The 15,785-nt window shown below is 38.6% G+C and overlaps 1 protein-coding gene across 1 annotated transcript in view; it reads right to left on the bottom strand.

Annotated features, from left to right (window-relative positions):
* Positions 1-15,785, bottom strand: part of GPAT3 (glycerol-3-phosphate acyltransferase 3) — a 61,825-nt gene that overhangs the window by 36,725 nt on the left and 9,315 nt on the right. The window lies entirely within an intron of this gene.

Below are 15,785 nucleotides of genomic sequence, written 5' to 3'. Positions count from 1 at the left end.
AAAGATGCTCAACATCACTCATCATCAGGCAAATACAAATCAAAACCACAATGAGATATCACCTCACCCCTATCAGAATGGCTAAAGTTAACAACACAACAAACAACAAATGTTGGTGAGCATATGGAGAAAGGGGAACCGTTTTGCACTTGGTGGGAATGCAAACTGTACAACTACTCCGGAAAACAGTATGGAGTTTCCTCAAAAAGTTAAAAATAGACCTACCCTATGATCTAGATATTTACCCAAAGGATATAAAAATACAGATTCGAATGGGTACACGCACCCCAATGTTTATAGCAGCATTATCAACAATTGCCAAACTATGGAAAGAGCCCAAAATTGAAAGTACAGAAACAGATCCAAACAAACACAGGAAATTAAGGATGCACTACAAATCAGTTACATAGAGCTGAACTTTTTAACTCAGTTTTTCCACAGCTGGATAGTCATCTGGACAAAGACACGAGAATAAAAGAAACAAAGATTTAAATATTTTTTTAAAACATAAAACTAATCAAAGAGAACATTGGAGAATTCCCTAAAACTTGGCAGAAGAAGAATCTAACTATTAAAAACCTCAAAATCCAGACACTATAAAAAGAAAATATTCATAAATTTGATGACATAAAAATGAAAAATATCTGCATAGTAAAAAGTATGATAAGCAAAGAAAAAAATACAATCACAAACTGAAAGAAATATTTTCATCTCCTCACAGACAAAAGTTTATCACCTTAAATATATGAGAGGGTCCTAGAAGTCAAAGTGAAACAGAAATCTAGGAGAAACATGGGGCTCATGGGTGGCTCAATCAGTTAAGCGTCAGAACTGACTAGAGGCTTGACCCAGGTGGGACTCCATCTCTGGGATCATGACCTGAGCCGCAGACAGATGCTTAAGTGCTTGGGCTCTACTTACCAAAGCACATATTTTTAAATAACTATGATTTTTGTACCATGTGAGTGTATTACACAAAAAATAAAAATATTTTTAAAAGATGTATAAATCCAAATTCAAAACATTCACACAAGAACTTGCATACACATATCCCGTGTGTTCATCTGCTAACTATCTCAGAATCACATCAGCCTGATGGCTCAGCATGTCCTCCAAATTGTACAGATAAAGTGAAACTTGACTATGACCACTTTCCAAATAACCAGTGTCACCCTTACATTTCAAAACTTACCTAAAAAGACTTCATTTCTATGCTGGCTTTAGAAGTTCCTGATAATCCCTGACCTCACATGTGTATACACTCATGGAAAAGCACAGTTTATAGGTAAAGCATTAAAAGGTTTTATTTCTGAAAAGGAGTTGGTGAACATCTATTATTCTTAGGAGAAAAATATAGCACAAAGGAGTATCAGTGAGCAAAGGAACAAGGAGAGAGAAAATATAAAGTTAGAATTCACCATTCACTTAGTTTCCATTCCTCTGCTCTCTTCTTCCCTGGTTGATCCTGTTTCATTCATTTATGTTTACTTATCTCTTTTCTATAAATTTTTCTCTAGAATTTGCAAATGTTTTTCACTCTGTAAGTTCACTAAGTCCACCATTTCAGCTTTTGCCCTCTCTAAATAACTCCCAAACGTGAACCTATAGCCTGATTTCTTCCCCAAGGCTCACACTATATGGTTGCCAAGACATTCCATTTCTCCACCAACCCACTGCTCTGGTTCAAGGCCCCATGACCTGGAGAAAGATTTATCAAGCAAATGGATGTCAAAACAAAGCATAGATAGCAATATTTATATCAGATGAAATAGATTTTAAAAGAAAGGCTGTAACAAGAGACAAGAAGGACACTACAGGATAATAAATGAGACAATCCAACAAGAAGATGAAGAATTGTGAATATTTATGCACTCAACATGGAAGCACCCAAATACATAAAACAGTTAATATAAAAAAAATAACAAAAAATAACTAATCAGTTATACAATAATAGTAGGGTACTTTAATACTCCACTTATGTCAATGGTCAGATCATCCAAATAGAAAATCAACAAGGAATAAAGTGGCTTTGAATGACACATTTGGATGGATTTAACAGATATATTCAGAACATTCCATCCTAATACAGCAGAATGCATATTCTTTTCAAGTGTACTTGGAACATTCTCCAGAATACATCACATATTATGCCATAAAACAAGCCTCAATAAATATAAAAAGATCAAAGTTATATGATGCATCCTTTCTGACCACAAAGCTATGAAACCAGGAGTCAACCACAAGAAAAAAATCTGGAAAGACCACAAATACATGGAGGTTAAATAACATGCTACTAAACAATTAATGGGTCAACAGGAAATTTAAAAAGGAAATAAAAAAGTACATGGAAACAAATGAAAATGAAAACACAATGGTTCAAAACCTTTAGAATACAGCAAAGTGGTTCTAAGAGGGAAGTGTATAGCAATAAAAGCCTACCTCAAGAAGCAAGAAAAATCTCAAACAATCTAACCTTGTACCTAAAGGAGCTAGAAAAAGAACAAACAAAACCCAAAACCAGCAGAAGGAAGAAAATAATAAAGATTATTTTCATTTAAACAAAATGAAAGGGAAACTTAAAAAAAAAAAAAAACAGTAGAACAGATTAATGAAACCAGGAGCTGTTTCTTTCAAAGGATCAACAAAATTGATAAGTGTCTAGGGGCGCCTGTGTGGCTGAGTAGGTTAAGTGTCCAATTCTTGATTTCGGCTCAGGTCATGATCTGCACTAGATGTGGAACCTGCTTAAGATTCTCTCTCTTCCTCTCCCTTTGCCCCAGCCTCACTCATGCTTGCTCTTTCTCTCTCTACTCAAAAATAAATAAATAAATGTTTTTAAAAATTGATAAACTTCTAGCCAAATTCATCCAAAAAAAAAAAAAAAAAGACTTAAAGTCACAAATGAAAGAGGAAAAATAAAACCAACACCACAGAAAAATACAAAAGATGGCAAGACAATATTATGAAGAATTATATGCCAACAAATAGGACAACCTAGAAGAAATAGATAAATTCCTAGAAACATATAAACTACTAAAAGTGAAACAGGAAGAAATAGAAAGCTTGAACAGATTACCAACAATGAAATTGAACCAGTATTCAAAAATCTCCCAATAAAGAGAAGTTGAGGACCAGACAGCTTCATAGGAGAATTCTACCAAACATTTAAAGAAGAGTTAATACCTATTCTTCTCAAACTATTCCAAAACATAGAAGAGGAAGAAAAAATACTGAATTCATTCTAGGAGGCCAACATCAGCCTGTTACCAAAACCAGAGAAAGTCACCACAAAAATAGAGAACTACAGGCCAGTATCTCTGATGAACATAGATACAAAAATCCTCAACAAAACAGTAGCAAACCAAATCCAATAATACATTTTTTAAAAAATCATTCACCAGGATCAAGTAGGATTTATGCCTGGGATGCAAGGGTAGTTCAATATTTGCAATCACAGTCCCATTACTTTCTAGGAGGGCTTGCCATCTACTATCTCTCCTTTCTCCATTTTCCTCTCCCTCTTCCCATCTAATCCCACTTTTGCAAAGCTACCAGATTCATCTTTCCAAAACTTTGAGATCCTCTCATCTAAGGAAGTAATGTCTTAGCCTAGCAGTTAAGGCCTTTTAGGACTTAAACCTAAATATTTATCCAATCTTAACTCTACTTCCAACTAATTTTCACCCATTCTAGCTCCAGCCAAACTAAATTGGTCCTTGGGCCCCTAATGTTTCCTCTCTTACCTTCCTGCTTTCACTTACAATTTCTTCCACCTAATACCCCTATTCCTAAAATCATTCAAAACTCTTCACATCAGCAGAACCCAATTTTCTCCATGTTTTTGTTTTCTTTGAGCCCATGAACCACCAACTCCATCCGTTACATGATGCAGACATTGTGCTAACTGATTATAAGCAAAGACCCAAAAAAGACCCAAGTTACATCAAACTGATGAAACGTTATTTCTAAATTTCTAAAACAAATTTGTACTAAAGGACATAAGGCATGGGAGTAAGGGTACAATGGCAAGACATGGCTTCTCTTAAGAAAAAAAAGGATGTTAGTTCTTTTTGCTGATTACAAAATGACTGTCTTTCTCTCTCCTTGCATATATACCCCAGTACGCAAGCTTCTCTACTGACTAGCAATCTTAGGCATGTGCTCGTTGTATAGAATGTCAGATGAGCACCAAAGGCTGAACACCATCACACGCTGGGATTTCATAACACCTGCTGGCATCACATACTTGAGATCTGTTGCAAATAGGTCACATGCATTAGCCAGTGACTGGCAAGTAAAGTCACCGACATGAACATATGAGTCATTGAAAATGAGGATGTTCATTTATCTGAGTAGATTTGTATCAACGTCATTGCAGAGGCAGAAGAGGAAGTGACATATATGTGATATACACTAACAGATACCAACTTAAACAAAAAGCTTACCACGCTTGGGAAAAAGGAATATACACTTACTCTTTGCAAAGACTTTACATCCACTACCTAGTCTACCAAGCAGGTGTTTGAGAATGTTATCACCTACTCATAGCCAAAACTCATACTCCCTGTCCAGTCTTAATCTCCTTTTTTCTTATTTTTTTTTCTAAAGAAATGGCCTCTGGAATTCATTATCAATTTCCTCTCTGTGTGAGCCAAGAGAATTTACAAAGGAATACCAGAAATCACAATGCTGTTTTCTCTAATAACGTGAAGAAGAGTGTCCCTTGGTGTGTATATGCACAGTCTCCAAAGTACTTTTAGCTTTTTGTGAAGGCCAAAGTCAATGTTTCTTCAAGTCACTGTCCTCTGTATACAGTGCATTTTTCCAGATATTCAAAGGTAAAAGGGCAAATTATCCTACCCACAAGGTTTGTCCATGGTGTCTCTCCTACCTGCTTGGGCTTTTAGGTCCACTCCATTTCCCAGGTGAAATGAGCAAGTGCAGGCTACCCAGTACGCAACACCAGAGAAGCACAGAGACAAGCCCATCAATTCCAGAAACAGTGAGGCAAGACAGGGTGAAGGCTCTGGGACCCTAACAGAAAAGCAGATCATGCCCCACTCTTTTCCTTTGTTCCACCCAGGGTCCCCAGAAGTTATAGGAGACGTAAGGGCTCTGTGGGTTTTACTCTCTAAGGAATATTCAAAAAACGAAATAGGACTCCAGGGAATGAATGTCCTTCCCTAGCCAGCCTGAGCTTTGAGAGAAACAGCACTCTGAGGAAGTGATGCAGGAAAACCAGGCATCTGACCTAGAAAAGTCAGTGAAGGAGGTGCAGGGAAGACCTTTCAAAACACTTGAGGTTGGGGCACCTGGGTGGCTCAGTGGTTGAGCATTTGCCTTTGGCTCAGGTCGTGACTCTGGCATCCTGGGATCGAGTCTGCCTATGTCTCTGCCTCTCTCCATGTGTCTCTCCCTCTCTCCATGTGTCTCTCGTTAACGAATAAATAAAATCTTTATAACAAAACAAAACACTGACGCTGGCACTCAAAGAGAAGGTCCCTAAGAGTTTTGTGCATCCCCAGGGCATCCAAACATCAATAGTTTCCTCCTACTCCAATCCAAGAAAAGGACTCTTTCTAATCACAAGTCCAACAGGCTGTCTCCCTTCCCTGAGCCCCAAGAGCTAATCCTCAACAAACACAGAACCACCACTATCTGCTCCTCATCTCCCCAGGTGTCTTGGCACCAAGCATGCTTTGGCACCCTGGCCCCTCACCTTTTCTTCATTCACAAACTTATGCTGCCCCAGGAGCTTCAGTAAGAAAACAGAGAAAATTGGGAAATGCCACTATAAAACCTCCTAGAGAGGAGAAAAGGTGAAGAGGGCTTCAAGGGTTGCTGCTACTTGCTGACAGAATAAAAAAGTGATGAAGAGCTTTTTTGCTTTCTCTGCTTATGGAGCCAATGACCCACAAACAGATACCAATATTACAGAGACAAATATTACATGAAGACATTAAAAATTTTTTAATCTAAAACTTATACGGAATTTATTACAACCAAGATAACAAGGCCCTGCTAAAAACTGAAAAAAAAAAAAAAAAAAAAAAAAGAAAAAAAAAAAAGCTGTGTTATATAATTCGGACCTTTCCCCAGATTCTCAACTGTCCTCCATTTCTAAAACTTCTCTGTGTAATCTACCTAGTAGTCTGGTCCAGGTTTACAATCATTTTTTGCTAAGAAGCTCTTTCTTACATGCAACACTTTAAGCCAGCCTTTTTGTTCCATCTTGTAGAGATCCAGAGGGAAAGAGAGATGGCTTCTTCCTTCTAATAATTAACCAACTGTCATATGAATCATCTTGCACTTTTTTTTTTTTTTTCAAATTCAATCATCAACCTCCACAGGTCTGGGTGGCCACCATAGTCATCCTTTTTGAGGGCTTCAGAATTTCCTCTTATAATCCCTAATATAAACAGGAAACCTGAGATTCTCTGTCTTTACATCACATCTAAACCACTTTGCATTCGAGTCCTTCACAACCTTACCCTCTTAGCCAATCATACTTCTATGTCTGTTGCCTTCTATGAACTAAGCTCACTCCCACTGCTATCCAAGCTATTCCCTCATTCCTCGAGTTTAGAAAGCCCTGTCACCTCAGTTAATCCCAAACCACCTCTACATGACTGGTTCAACACTAACACGTCCACCAAAACACCCTCTTTGACGTCCCCCATCCAAAATAATCTCTTTTTGTGTTATGGTTATGAATTTTCCTGCTCAAGTTAATTATATTTATTTTTGTGAAGTTCAATACCATCAGCACTAGCTGGCTTCTGATTGTCATATAGATATGCGGAGATTGGTGATATCTCCTAAAGTAGGCTAAGGGTTGCCTGGGGGCATAGTTCAGAATATAACCTAGGTACACAGAAAATGCTTGGTAAGTGTCATTCACGCAGAGATCAGGGTTAGTGATGCAGAGCAGCTTGTCACTGTGTAGTTAAACATGCTGGTTCTGCCACAAACTGCGGCATCATTTTAGGTTCTGTGTTTTCCCTGGCTTTCCCCGCCTGATGGCCTAAAACTCTGCCTTCTGAGGTGGCAAGCCTTTTCCTACCACGTAACCAAGGCTGGCTTTTCTATCCATTTCAGAGCATCCTCCTTGAGTAAAGGATCTCAAATGTCACTTCTCTCTCTGATGGTTCATTCATCAAAACAATCAAGATTACCTTAAATTCTATTCCAATTCCCAGGTTATTAAAAACCCAGCTAAGACCATTCATTCAGTGATACTGCACTTCCAATTGCATCAGTCATCAGTACAATCTCAAACAATACAACCAAATCTATGCCAAAATCCAATTACTCAAAAGATTCTCCTCGTTTTAGTTAGTGATCCTTTGGCACACAGTGTGAGAAATTCTATTCTCCTGATCAAGAGTGGTGACAAGATTTCAAAGCAGTAGTGAGAAGCTGTCTGCAGGTTTGTGTTAAGGATGCTACATTGTGGTTGGGTGGCAAGGACTCATCAACCAGTGATGGCTGCCAGGGTTGTGGGAGGGGTAACAGAGTGGACACTTGTCCACCTGCTATTTGGAATAGGATACAGTCAAGCCTTACTGAAATAAAGCTACATTCTATTTTCCTGTTTTCTATATGGTTAATATACCTGTAATAGAGTAATTTGCCCCTTTTTAAATTTTGAGTAATTTTCTGTTAGTGTCTCTCAGTTATCAAGACTAGAAGTACTGAACTAGCAGCCCTGGAGGTGCACTTGTTCTCCTGAGAAAAGCAGATGAGAAAATCAACTCCCCCTTTAATCATTAAATATTCCCCCAAAACTTACAAAATAAGCAATGCTGATTATAGAAGAGGAAGATTTTAACCCCGGATATGAATACTAATCATAATATTAACCATGTGTTTATACCTATTTTGAAGCATAAACGGAGCAGAAGTATGGACAGTGTCATCAGTTGTCAGTCAACACTGCAGAGAAACTAATAGGCATTTGGAATTAACAGGCAGCATGTCATTTTAACATCCCATTCGCCACACTGTGGACCCATTTCTTGGCTGACAGCCCACATTAACTTTGTTGAACCAGACATGCCTAATTTGATTAAACAAGAAACCCCACAACAGAGAAGCCTCAAATTAACTATAAATGTCAACCTTAATGTTTGGCATTGATATTTAATCTCTTTTAGTATCATCCTAAATATTAAATATTCTCAGTAGATTCATTTCTTGAAAAGTTGCATTGATGATTTGAGATAGAGATGTTACAACTTCCCTAGTATGTGACAAAGCCAACATTCAGCAGAGGAGTTTCCATTTGTGGAAGAGTTACCTCAACCTTCAAAGGGAGAATTGAGAAGGCACAGATTGACCATAGGAGCAGGTAAGGTATAGTATAGGAAGGGGGTGGCAACAAAGGGATTTGGAATAGGAAAGACAAATTGGATTGGGATTTCTTTTCAGTCTGCCTTCCACTTCATATTGAATCTGAAGCAAGTTACCTGACCTCCTTCACCTATAGTTTTCTCATCAGTTATGTGAGAATTCACAAGACCTTCCTCATGTAAATAAATTTTGCACAAGGGAGCCATTGTTTAACAGGTGGCAGTGATTATTGTTATTATTGATAGGTTTTTGTCTATAAGGTAGAAACAAAATGGAGAAGCTTTGTACTTTTGACTGGGGTTTTCTCTGAGGGGTAGAATAGCTAGAGGGGTGTGTTAGGTGAGGAGACTGGTTTGGGGAACACTTCTAAAATTACAAAGTAGGGAACCTGGGTGGCTCAGTCAGTTAAGCGCCTGCCTTCAGCTCCTGGGATGGAGCCCTGCATCGGATTCCCTGGTTCCTCAGGGAGTCTGCTTCTCCCTCTCCCTCTGCTGCTCCCCCTGCTTGTTCTCTCTTTCTCGCTCTCTCTATATCAAATAAATAAATAAAATCTTTTTAAAAAATGAATGACAAGATGGATTTTGGATTTGATGGGTATCTGCTGAAAGGTCTATTCCTCCCAATGGCGGGTACAGAACACTTTTCTAAAAGAGAATGTATTCTCAAGTTGACTATCCTATCACCTGATCCAGTTATCTTCTCACTCTCAAAGAATCCCTGAGTCTCTGTTCTCATCTGGCTTTTTCAACCTCCACAATTCTATGATGCCAGTACTCTCCTAATGTGCTGAGGAGTTTAAGACTAAGAGAGCTAAAGCACCATCAAGATCTCCAACAACTACATAGTACTGGGGACAGAATGATCTAAAACCTGCTTTTATCACTTACATTTGAAAGCAAAATGAATTTCTTGGGAAATGGGGATAAGGGACAAGTCATGTCACCTATTTTGTTGCTGCTATGTGACAAGAAAAATGATCTGAAAGATAACAGTATGCTTTATGAGCCCCCTAACTGCTTTTTTAAGATGGGAGCCTTCCTTTCTGTGATTTAGGGCTTACATCACTCTCCTTCTACAATCACTTCACAACGCAGCAAATACCATTAGTCTGATCTGACCTTTTACCTTCTTCCCTGCCAGAACCACTCCTTCCTGCTTACTCATTGCTGGCCGGAATTAAATACTGAGTCATCTCCTTTCAGAGGTTAGAGTACATAGTTATACACGAGTCTCCAGTCCAGTCTTAAGTAAAGCTCCCTCCAAAACAGTATATTTTCCTCAGATTATGAGGCAAAGTTTGAAGGAAGATTCCCTTGTCTCACTCCTCCTTTTCTTAAAGAACATGCCTTCTCTCCTACCATACAGAGTTGTCTACTAACTGTTGTTCACAAGCCTCACCTCATATTCCATCCTTCCCCACACCAGCACCAAAGACTGAAAATCAAATTCTACTCTTCCAAGGGCCTATTTATTAGAAAACTACAAAAAATTATGCTAACAATATTGGGTACCAAAGGTTAACATGTTATTCTCTAAGAGTGGTGGTTCACAAAGGAGTGGACAGAAGTGAGGAGAAGAGAAAAAATTTTGCCCCCAGGGAACATTTGGCAATGTGTGGAGACACCATTGGTTGTCATATTAAGAGTGTGCTACTATCATCTAGTGGGATATTGCTAAACATCTTACAACATATAGGACCACTCTCCATGACAAAAAAAGATTATTCAACCCAAAATGTCAGTAGCACTGAAATTGAGAATCCTGCCTCTAAGAGGTAATAGACTTAGATTAATAACTCTTTTGTTCCATAAATTTAAGTTTCAATTCCAGGCACTGGTCAGACTCAACAGAGATGTGTTTTGGAGCAGGTAACCATCAATCACACTCCTGAGACAAGTACGTATTTTCTATTCATATAAAACAAGTTCTATGCATCAGACTAAAGACTCTAGCTGGGCAATTCTTTATATTTTACTTAGTTGGAGGGTTCTTTTTTTATGCTTAAAATACACGTTTAACCCAAAAAATGAGTTCAACAAAGAAAAAAGATAACCATTGTCATATTTACTATAGATACTCTTTAAAGAAAAAATTAGAGGAACACCTAGGTGGTTCAGTGGTTGAGTGTCTAGACACCTTTGGTTCAGGTTGTGATCCCAACGTCCTGGGATCGAGTCCTGAATCAGGCTCCCCACAGGGAGCATGCCTCTCCCTCTGCCTATGTTTCTGCCTCTCTCTGTGTGTCTCTCATGAATAAATAAATAAAATCTTAAAAAAGAGAGAAAAAAATTAGAGATACAGTTAAAGGCCATCTTCCCATCCTTTCTCCTCCTTCCTAGAAGATAACCACTAACCTGTGGTATATATCATTTCCACATATATTTTATGCTTATCTACATAATTATATAGTTCTGTTTATAGTAGTAATTTTTTTAAGATCTTATTTATTTATTCATGAGAGACACGAGAGAAAGAGAGAGAGAGAGAGGCAGAGACACAGGCAGAGGGAGAAGCAGGCTCCATGCAAGGAGCCCGATGTGGGACTCAATCCTGGGACTCCAGGATCACGCCCTGGGCTGAAGGCAGGCACTAAACTGCTGAGCTAACCAGGGATCCCTTAGTAGTAATTTTAAATAAATGTTGTTATACGATACATTTCCTTTTCACTCAACATTAAGATTTATTCTCTTCATGTAAATCCAGTTAATTCATTTGAACCAGTTCACATATTTATTTTCCTCCTGACGAGTGACTGCATTGTCTGCACATTTTCACTATTTATCCACTTGTAGCGTGTCTCCTAATACATACATGCTGAGAGTTTGGTTGGTAGGTTTGATATCTTACTTAGAAGTGGAATTGAGGGGCTATGGACTAAATTTTATATAATATGAAAAGTTCATGTAATAAATATCATAATATTAGAAATACAGATTACTAATCTTATGGTTTAAAAACAAACAAAAGCAAAAGAATCAAAATTTTGTCTGGCACAGAGCTATATTAAACTGTGAAGATAAAAATGTATGGTACGCTAGTGAATTTTCAGAATCACCTGCCATTAAGCAATTTTTGTTCCAGGAACAAAACCAGTACTCCATATGTCCAATAAAGCAGTATCAAAAAGTAAATAAACATATCTGTGAGCCATGACTGAATCTTGATTCAAACAAATCAATTACAAAACCTTTTTAAACTGTTAGGGGAATTTACATATGGACTATATATTAGATGATATTAAAAAAAATTAAGTTTGAGTATAGTACTGTGGTTATTTTTTTAAAATCCTTTTCTTTAAAAAATGCATGAAAAGATATGAAATCTTATATTGCATCAACTATTTCAGCAAAAAATAAGAAGGCACAGATGAATCAAGTGTGGCAAAATCTTGACAAATATCGCCCATATCAGGCTCATTATACTACTTCTCTACTTTGTGTATGTTTGAAAATTGTCATCATCATCATCACCACCATCAAGCACAAGATTTATAATCAGAAGCAGACTAATAAAAGCAAGTAGACATTTGGCAATGATAAGGAAACTCTCACTCTATAATCCTTCCATATCCCATAACTGTATTATTTTTCTCTCTGCAAGCAGCTAGACAAGTTCCAACATTTTATCAGCAAGATAACCCCATTAGATTCATTATACTCCATATCCAAGTGGATAGCGATACTGACTTGTATTCAGGGAGTTTACACCAAGACAATAAATCATCTTAGTTGATTTAGGCAGACTATCAAACAACCTCTCCCCAACCCTGGCCTGCCCAGTGGGGTGCCTGGGTGCCTCAGTCCCTTAAGGATCTGCCTTATGGCTGCCTGAAGCTCAGATCATGATGCCCTGCATTGGGCTCCTGTTCAGTGGGGAGTCTGCTTCTCCCTCTGCCTCTCCCCTTGCTTTCTTTCTTTCTCAAATAAATAAATAAAAATCTTTTTTTAAAAAAACCAGCCTGCCTCAAACAAAACAAGTATAGAAAATGATATGCAAACTTCTGTCACAAAATACTATCCCACATTTTATATAAATGCAAGAGATTTAATATTGATGCAACCAATGTTGTACCAGTATCAACATGGTCACTCAAGTCTCACAATGAATTTCAAAAGTAAAATCAGAAGGAAATGTTAAGCAGCCTAAATTCTCTCTGAATAGGTATGACATCAGAAGTTTCACTGTAGTATTTTATCCTTTGTGCGAGTTTGGGTGGAGGAAGAGCTGGGGGCTAGGGGTAACACATACAGTGCAGAAGAGAAGTTTAGCAGGGGAGAGGTGGGGGGCACTTAATTAGCCATAGGCCACATGACCCCAAATCCCTATGTGCAGTGCCTACTGAAGTGTGGCAAAGGGGAGGACCTGAGGAGGTGGTATGCATTGCCCATGCAGATAATGCTGTGTCAGGCAAGCAGCACATTCTAGAGGACAGTGCCAAAATGACTGAGCCATGGTTTCTATTTATTTGTATTGTTTGTGACACCTCCAGAACAAGGGCAAAGTTGGGCCTTTCTTCCTGCCTGTCGACTTTTGATTGGTAATCATTCACAATGTCCTAGTAATATAATGCAATTTCTAGTGGAATTAATCTCAAGTTATGAAAATGGCATAATGAATTATATTCATTATGAATACAATCCTAATTACAAACTAACTGAAGTTTATCGCACAATAAATCCTCAAAATCAGTCAGGTACCCAAGGAAGAGGTTCACGGCTCTTAATGGTCCCTTGCACTGTTGACAACAGAGTAAGATAAAAGTTGATAAAATCTTAATCAGACTATGTTCCTGGGTCTGGAGGTGCACTTGTCCAATGGCTGGAGTGGTGAACCCATCAGCCTTCAGGAAACAAAAACTAGGAAAGAGAGTAACTATGTTGAATGTTGAGTATAATAACATAGTTACTTGAAGAAGGGGAGAAAGATTTGTCTTCAACGATTTAGTGACAATGAGGAAACGTCCTCAAAAATTGGAAGAAGGTGAAATAACAGAGCTTCTTAAAGAGATCTTGCTTGGGGCACTTGAGTGGCTCAGTGTTTGAGCATCCGCCTTTGGCTCAGGTCATGATCCCAGGGTCCTGAGATAGTCCCACATCAAGCTCCCCTCAGGGAGCCCCTTTACCTATGTCTCTGCCTCTCTCTTAGTGTGTTTATCATAAAACCTTAAAAAGAGAGAGAGATCTTGTTTGTGATTATATCTGAAGCTCAGTCAATAAATGAGATGGTTTATTAAAGACAGGAGAGAACGATTTAACCACAAAGATAATATCTCCCTAGGTTCAGCTTTCATTTGGCTTATTAATGAAAGCAGTATAGGAGAAATATAATGCAAGAGGGATTGAACTGGCAAAAGAGAGACTCAAAAGTGTTTCCAAAAATATGCTTCATCAAGGAAAAGCAGCAGAAGAAATTTTTGGTGCGGAAAATAGACATAACTATTTCCCCTGTTTAGCCAATCTCTCCCTGTCCATTTCCTGAACCTATCATCAGCGCTATACCACTCAGGCATACCCAGATCACACCCGTACCCCCAGGGCCCTTGGCCTGCCTGTGACCCTTGCCTCAACTTTGATGGGCTCAATGCTAACTGGAGCCGTTGTTGGCTGTGGCATAGAGACCTGAGGTTCTGGAGGCAGATGACTGCAGTGGCTGCGCACATACCCTCAGTGTGTTTCGGTGTCTCATCACCCTTGGCCAGTCTGTGTAGGAGGAAGATCCTCCTTCTCCGCTGACTCCAAACACCAGGATAGGGATCCCTGGGTGGCGCAGTGGTTTGGCGCCTGCCTTTGGCCCAGGGCGTGATCCTGGAGACCTGGGATCGAATCCCACGTCCGGCTCCCAGTGCATGGACCCTGCTTCTCCCTCTGCCTATGTCTCTGCCTCTCTCTCTCTCTCTCTCTCTCTCTCTCTGTGACTATCATAAAATAAAATTTAAAAAAAATAATAAAATAAAATAAAAAAAAAAAACAAACACCAGGATAGTACCAACAGGGAACACACCCCGTCCCAGGGCTACCCAAGAAGGATGGAAATCAGGATGGGAGTGGAGGTGCATACCACACACAGTTGTGGGATTAACAGAGGTGAAAGCAGCATATATCAGATACTAAATTAGATCTCACGCTGTCCTTTGCTTATGCACCTAGTCTAGCATTTATCACAGTGACCTGTCCAATACCTGTCGCCTCACAGGAACCATATCTTAATCTTCCCTGGATCCCTCAACAACTTTACAGGTAGCAAATGCTCAGTAATTGCAACAGTCATTGCCAATCTCATGGCTAAAAGGAAAGACAGTGGGATATCTGGATGTCTCAGTGGTTGAGCACCTGCCTTTGGCTCAGGTCGTGATCCTGGCGTCCTGGGATCGAGTCCTGCATCGGGCTCCCCGCAAGGAGCCTGCTTCTCCCTCTGTCTACGTCTCTGCCTCTCTCTGTGTGTCTCTCGTGAATAAATAAAATCATAAATAAATAAATAAATAAATAAATAAATAAATAAATAAATGGAAAGACAGCTACTCTGAATGAAAGAAGACAAACTTGGTAGGCTTTAGCCTTATTCTAAACCATCATGATTTACATTTTTCTCCTCTTGTTCATTTCCACTCTTTCCCGGAGGTACCATGGAAAAGACAAATGCATGGCCAAAAAAAAAAAAAAAAAAAACCCAACAAGTGACAATATTCACTTCAGTATAGACTAAAAAAATCTAAACTAGTGCTAAGGACACCCTCACATAGTGATTCTTAATCCCTAACCTACCAAATTGAAACATTTTGTGTCCCAAGACATGCACTGCCACCACCCCAAACTACAAGGCTCCATAGAATTTTACTCAAAATCAGTGACAGTCCCAAAGTCTAAGTACAACAGAAAACCAGGAATAAAGTTTGTTGTCTCCTTATATCATAAGGATACACATTTTAAGATGTACCCAGAAAATTAAAAAACAGTAGATCTGCTCTGTCGAAGAGAAGGTATCTGACAATAAAAATAGGATTGTGGATAGCCAGAAATCTCCAATCTTGGTAAAATGTTACTGGTGATAACACTTGATGTTTAAGGATATACCATAAAGATCTACGTATTGTTTCAATCTTTTGGATGTAACAATCCAACTACACAAAATGAGCAGATGTTTTCACTCAAATACTTTATTTCCAGAATGCACCGTGGGATACAATCTCTATAATTCCTCTTCCACAAGCCTCCAGAAGATTAATTCCTCTTAGTGAAATGCTTGACATTTTGATTATTTTTAATCTTAAATTCGATAAGCACAAAATTGTACATTATTTTTTAAAAAAACACACAATGGCTTAGTCTTTTCATTAAGTCAAGCGACTTATTAACTCCCTAATTTCATAGGGAGTAAATTCCATAGAATTCTATAGAATTCTACTCTCCTATGAAGCCAGCATCTTAAACAATTCT

Source organism: Canis lupus, chromosome 33 (genome assembly GCF_048164855.1).
Source record: "Canis lupus baileyi chromosome 33, mCanLup2.hap1, whole genome shotgun sequence".
NCBI lineage: Eukaryota > Metazoa > Chordata > Mammalia > Carnivora > Canidae > Canis > Canis lupus.
This window is presented reverse-complemented; position numbering and strand designations above follow the sequence as displayed.